This window comes from Dipodomys spectabilis, unplaced genomic scaffold (genome assembly GCF_019054845.1).
Source record: "Dipodomys spectabilis isolate Male_0828 unplaced genomic scaffold, ASM1905484v1 ptg000002l, whole genome shotgun sequence".
Taxonomy (NCBI): domain Eukaryota; kingdom Metazoa; phylum Chordata; class Mammalia; order Rodentia; family Heteromyidae; genus Dipodomys; species Dipodomys spectabilis.
This window is the reverse complement of record NW_024870679.1, coordinates 45,412,520-45,418,988: the sequence shown is the minus strand read 5'-3', so window position 1 is coordinate 45,418,988 and position 6,469 is coordinate 45,412,520. Positions and strand designations below refer to the sequence as shown.

Genomic DNA, 6,469 nt, shown 5'->3' with positions numbered 1-6,469 from the left:
GATGTGAATGAGGTAGTTGGTATCCAGCAGGGAGCCATTTGTGGCCTTGTCTTCTTGGAGCTTAGAGATCAGCAGGAGAGACAGGTGTGTATCACATGATTATAGGAACACATGCATAATTGCAGATGAATGAAGTCCTGTCAGGCAAATGCTGGCACACATATGTAGCCATGGTGAAATAGATTGAATTAATCTCCAGGAGACTTCTCAGAGGAGGTGATATTTGAGCCAAGCTCTGAAAGCTAAGTAGAAAGATTTAAGATCAAGACTGGATGGTTGACACTTTAGACAAGTGTGTCCAATAGAAGTATATGAGCCACATACATAATTTAAATTTCCCTAGTAGCTACAATTTAGCTAACCAAGTACATGCAAAATATTATCTTAAATTATCATTAGAGGTCAGGTGCCAGTGGCTCAAATCTATAATCCTAGCTAATCAGGAGGTTGAGATCTGATAATCACTATTCAAAGCCAGCCTGGACACACACACACATAATAGATACATATATACATACACATATATATGTATACATACATATATATATACATACAGGTATACATATATCATTCCAGATCTCATATATATGTGTGTGTTATAAATAGTTTTAGAGCCGGGCGCCGGTCGCTCACACCTGCAATCCTAGCTACTCAGGAGGCTGAGATCTGAGGATCACGGTTCATAGCCAGACTGGGCAGGAAAGACTGTGAGACTCCTATCTCCAATAAACCACTAGAAAAAAAAAAAAAATGGAAGTGGCGCTGTAGCTCAAGTGGTAGAGTGCTCTCCTTGAGCTGAAGAGCTGAGGGACAGCGCCCAGAGTTCAAGCCCCATGACCGACAAAAAAATAAAATAAATAAATATTTTTAGAGAAATCTTTCACATTAAAAAAAAGTCGGACCCCCCCAAAAAATAAAAAAAATAATAATAATAAAAAATTCGGAGTGAGACACCAGTGGTTCATGCCTGTAATCCTAGCTACTCAGGAGGCTGAGATCTACAAATCATAGTTCAAAATAAAATCCATGAAATACTTCTTATCTCCAATAACCCCAAAAAGCCAGAAGTACGTCAGCCTTTAACAAAAAAAGCTTAAGGACAGCACCCAGGCCCTGAATTCAAGTCCCAGGACTGGCAAAAACAAACAAACAAAAAAAAACTTCACTATTCTTTGAGCATAACTTAATTTGGATGCCAAAATTTCACCGGAAATATTTGATCTCTATTTTGACTTCTTACGAATTAAGATTGAAGTGGAAATGTGCATACTCCAATTGTTTTAAGAGTAAGGTTCCCAGGAATTGGGTATTTTAAATTTAGTCAATTAAAATTACACAACTTGAAATTTCAGTTCTTCAGTTGCATGGGGACCATATTTCAAGTGCTCAGTATCTGCAGGTATCTGGTGGGCCCTGCCTAGGACAGCACAGTCCCGCATAGGAGACACAACATATATTAATATCCTGTGACAAAAAGAGTGGTATTGAAGGAAAGGAAAGAATAGAGGTGGAAGACTTGGAGAAAAAGTGAAGTGAGGGGCTGGGAAGGTGGCTCAGTGGTAGAGCGCTTGCCTTGCATGCATGAGGCCCTGGGTTCGATTCCTCAGCACCACATAAGCAGAAAAAATTAAAAAATCCAGAAGTGGTGCTGTGGCTCAAGTGGTAGCGTGCTAGCCTTGAGCTGAAGAGCTGAGGGACAGCGCCCAGGCCCAGAGTTCAGGCCCCATGACTGGACCCCCCCCCACCCAAAAAAAAAAAAAAAGTGAAGTGAGATGATTTCAGAAAAGTCTTCTGGAGCCTTTATTCTCCAAGCCCAGGAAGGTGCTGAAAGGTGATAAGTAGTAGATTAACATGAAAAAATTTGCATTTTCCAAAGATCCTGTTGTCTGCAGTAGGAAAGACAGGGTGAATGGAGATTGCTCCAGATGCTGCTGCTGTGGTCCAGCGGGGAGGCATGTTGGAGGCTTAGCCTAGAATGGGAGCTGTGGAATTGGAGGGAAGTGGAAGGAGTCAAAGGTATTCGGAGAATAATGCTGGATGAGTTGGGTGATACTCTGGGAATGAAAGGTGCAGGGAAGTGGAGGCATCAAGGACAAAACCATTCTTTCTGGCTCAAACACAGACAGGTGATGGAGCTGTATGCCCAGAAGGGAAGTCTGTGAGGAAGACCAGTAAGGGAAAAGGAAGAATAGAAACTTGACTTTAACCATGTTGAGTCTGAAGTGCCTTAGAGACATGCTGGTGGAGATGATGCACAGAACACTGACAGATCTAACCACAGGGCATTAGAGAGTGGGGCACTGTACCAGAGAACACATAGGTATGGAAATCACTCAGAAGCTGGGCTCCCGTGGCACCTGCCTATAATCCTAGCTACTGAGAAGGCTGAGATCTGAGGATTGTGGTTCAAAGCCAGCCCTAGCAGAAAAGTCCATGAGACTCTCATCTCCAATTAACCATCAGAAAATTGGAAGTGGTGCTGTGGCTCAAGTGGTAGAGCACTAGCCATGAGCTAAAGAGCTCAAGGACAGTGACTAGGCCCAGAATTCAAGCCCCACAACTGACCGGAAAAAAAAAAAAAAGGAAAGAAAGAAAGAAATTACTCAGCTGTATCTCACACCTGTAATCCTAGCTACTCAGGAGGCTGAAAATCATGGTTCAAAGACAGCCTGGGCAGGAAAATCTACAAGATACTTTTCTCCAATTAACCAGCAAAAAGCCAGAAGTGGAGCTGTAGCTCAAGTAGTAGGGTGCCAGCCTTAAGCAAAAAAAAAAAAAAAAGCTAAGGAACAGTGCCTGGGCCCTGAGTTCAAGTCCCAGTACCTACACTAAAAAAGGAGGAAAAGAAGGAAGAGGAGGAAGTGAAGGAAGGAGAGAAGAAAGAGAAAGAGGAAGAAGCAAAAGAAAAAGGAAAGAGCTGTGGGCTTGGAAGAAGAGGATAACTAAAGGTGTGGGGGGAGAATCACTGATGAGCTTAGGACTCAGCCTGCTCACACTTTACCCAATGCTGTTTAGGGGAGGAGTGGAAGCAGACAATTCTTTTAGGAAGTTTGTGTGTGTTGTGTGTGTGTGTGTGTGTGTGTGTGTGTGTGTGTGTGTGTGTGTGTTTCAATCCTGTGGCTTTGAACTCAGAGCTTGAGCACTGTCTCTGAGCTTCTTTTGCTCAAGGCTAGCACTCTACCACTTAAGCACAGCACTACTTCTGGCTTTTTCTGTTTATGTGTTACTGAGAAATTAAATCCATGGCTTCCTGCATGCTAGGCAAGCACTACCCCTAAGCCACATTCCCAGCCTTTTTGAAAGTTTTGCTGAGGAAAAGGGGAGAAAAATACCAAAGAGGCTAAAAAAAGACATGAGTGAGTTGCTGCTACTTGATGATCCTGGGGTTTGAACTCAGGATCTCATGTTTGCCAAGTGCTCTATCACTTGAGCCACACCTCTATTCACCTCTCCCCCTTTTTGTAGCTTAGTTATTTTTCAAGTAGGGTCTCACAGTTTTGATGGGTATGGCCTTAGACTACAGTCTTCCTGCTTACAGCCTCCATTGTATCTAGATCCACAGGCATTTACCACCCCCCTACACACACCTAGGCCCAACTTATTCATTGGAATGGAACCTCACCAACATGTGCTCAAGGCTATCACTCTACCAGCTGAGCCACAGTGCCACTTCCGGTTTTCTGATGGTTAATTGGAGATCAGAGTCTCCTGGACTTTCCTGCCCAGGCTGGCTTTGAACCATGATCCTCATATCTCAGATTACAGAGCCACTGGTGCCTGGCTCACCAATATTTTGTCAAGGATAGCCTTGGACTATGACCCTTCTAATTTCTGTATCCAAAGTAGCTGGGATAACAGGCATGAATCACCATGCCTCATTTTATGTTTGGGGGCCAGAAATTATTAAACATGTTTCAAGCTTTCTGGGAAGGGTCCAATGAAGGGAAAGGTTAAAGACACAGGAGAAAGGAGGAAATCCATAGTGGAAGATTTTTCTATCGAGAGCCATCTCTGCAGAGTCAAGGTGAAGATCATGGGTCCGAATATCTGCCATTCCACAGGTCCCATCTCCACTCACTGCTAGTCAGGATTCAGAGCTCATGCTGGAGAGGGGTGATCGCAAGCTCCCCCCACCCCCGCCCAGCCCGCCCCAGCCTCTCTCTACCTTGCATCATCTCTCTGACCGTCACTGTGTCTTTGCCAGATTCTCTGTCCCCAGCAGTCTTCCACCTTGGCTTTTGTCCTCTCTCGGCCCTCTCTCTCATCACTGCCTTCTCATGTGCTCTCCCTTCTTTTTCTGTTCCCATCACAATCTCTGTTCTCCTTGTGTGCACCATATCCCTTTGTCTTTTTCTCTCCCTCTGCTGCCATTTCTCAGTCCATATATGCCTTGGCACCTTAGGTTCTAAATTATTCCAATCTTCCAGATCCTTAGATTATCCCAACTATGGCTATGGGCCAGCCTCATCTGGGAACTTGTTGACAACACTAAAGCTTAAAACCAGGTGCTGGTGGCTCACACCTGTAATCCTAGCTACTCAGGAGGCTGAGATCTGAGGATGACAATTCAAAGCCAGCCCAGATAGGCATGTGTGTGAGATTCTACAATTAACCACCAAAAACCTGGTCCTGGAATACTAGTAGAATACTAGTTAAATACTAGCCTTGAGCATTAAAAGCTCAGGGACACGGGGCTGGGAAGGTGGCTCAGTGGTAGAGTGCTTGCCTTGCATGCCTGAGGCCCTGGGTTCGATTCCTCAGCACCACATAAGCAAAAAGAAAAAAGCCGCAAGTGGCGCTGTGGCTCAAGTGATAGAGCGCTAGCCTTGAGCTGAAGAGCTGAGGGACAGCCACCAGGCCCAGAGTTCAGGCCCCACAACCGGACCCAAAAAAAATAATAATAATTAAAAAAAAATAAAAATAAAAGCTCAGGGACAGAGCTCAGGCCCTGAAACAAAACCCCAAGTCTGTCTGTCTGTCTGACTGTCTGTCTGTCTGTCTCTCTCTCTCTCATACACACACACACACACACACACACACACAATACTAAAGCCTAGGCCCCACCCAGACATAAAGGATGCGAATCTGTCTCCAGGATAGTTGCCCACCCCTCGTTCTATAAGCTTCCTGCTCTTCCAGTACTTCTAGCTTCTTCACATGACCGCCTTGAGCTTCTCTTGAAGCTCTGAGCAGCCCACAGATGCCCATGCCACACCTCAGCTTCCACATCTACATACATACTGACCGGGGGGAATCCTGATTCTGGTGCCCTGAAAGCTTCTAAAGTGTGATCTCAGGCATCCCTCGATACAGAGATCCCTGGGCCTACCTACTCTTGTCTGCCCACATTGTCCTATGCTGAACTGAAGGGTAATATGAGTCTCAAAAGGAGGGGCAAGGCCTCTGGGTGCTTACCACAGGCTGTCTTACACCTGACAGTATAGAAAGAGGAAGCAGAGTAACCTACCCTATATACACCTCAGCCCAGGCCCTGAGCCTGGTCTGTGCTGTAAATAGGGAGACATGGGAGGAAAAAAAAAGAGGGGCAATTCTTACAGCCCTAAAAACATCCCACCTGAGGCCAAGACCAAGAAGAAGGAAAGGGACCGGAGTTGGTTTTCACACTTAGTACTTTTTAGGGATGAATGAGTTCTGGAGAGGTGGAGTCTATATCTACTAAGATTCAGGGTTTTCCACTTGTCTCCCAGGTTAAGGCAACAACAGCATGTGATTGTACTTGGTTGTTATTGTATACCACATTGTTATTTGGAAAATGTTAGCTTTTTCCTCTGCAGGCTCACAGCCTTGCTCAGACAAGCACATTTCTGGCCACCTTACCCAGTTCCAGCTCTGGTATGTTTCAGACTGATTCTCCAGAGCATGAATTTGTTTTTCCTTTCATTGTTTTAGGTGATGAGGTTGTGTTTTCTGGATTTGTTGTTCTTGGATTTTTTTAAGTGGGGATTTTTCCCCTTTCTGCTTTGTTTGGTTTGGTTTAAGAGGACTGAGAGAGAATTTAGGGAAAGGGTCAGCTTCATTGGGATCTGTTACAAGCCCCTGACACAGGGCCAGGCCCCCAAGTACTGGCTTTCTGCCTCTGACCCCTCCAGCTATGAACCCGACAAGATTTAAATGGGCAACAGGTGGAAAGCTTATTGAATGGTGCTAAGGCAGGAGAAAAACAACCAGAGAAAACAGGTTCCATCTTGAGGGACTAAATGGATTCATTGAAGATGGCAAGGATACTATCCATACGGCTAGTCAAAGCGAACAAAAACAAAAGCCCAGTTATAGCAGAGAAGAGATCTGAAGACTAGATGCCTCAGGGGATGCTAAGACATGAGCATACCAGGGCTGGGTGCACCTGCTTTGGTGTGGCACAAATGCTGGTTCCTCCAAGGGAAAGAGACAACACAGAGGGAAGAATAAACAGACCTTTCTTGACTCAAGACTTGGTTGAGGGGGCCTC

The 6,469-nt window shown here is 45.0% G+C and overlaps 1 non-coding gene across 1 annotated transcript; it reads left to right on the top strand.

Annotated features, from left to right (window-relative positions):
- Positions 1–5,398: 5,398 nt before the first annotated feature.
- Positions 5,399–5,527, top strand: LOC122112880. Its single transcript, XR_006148291.1, has one exon. It is a non-coding gene; the product is annotated as a small nucleolar RNA SNORA51 (small nucleolar RNA).
- Positions 5,528–6,469: the final 942 nt, after the last annotated feature.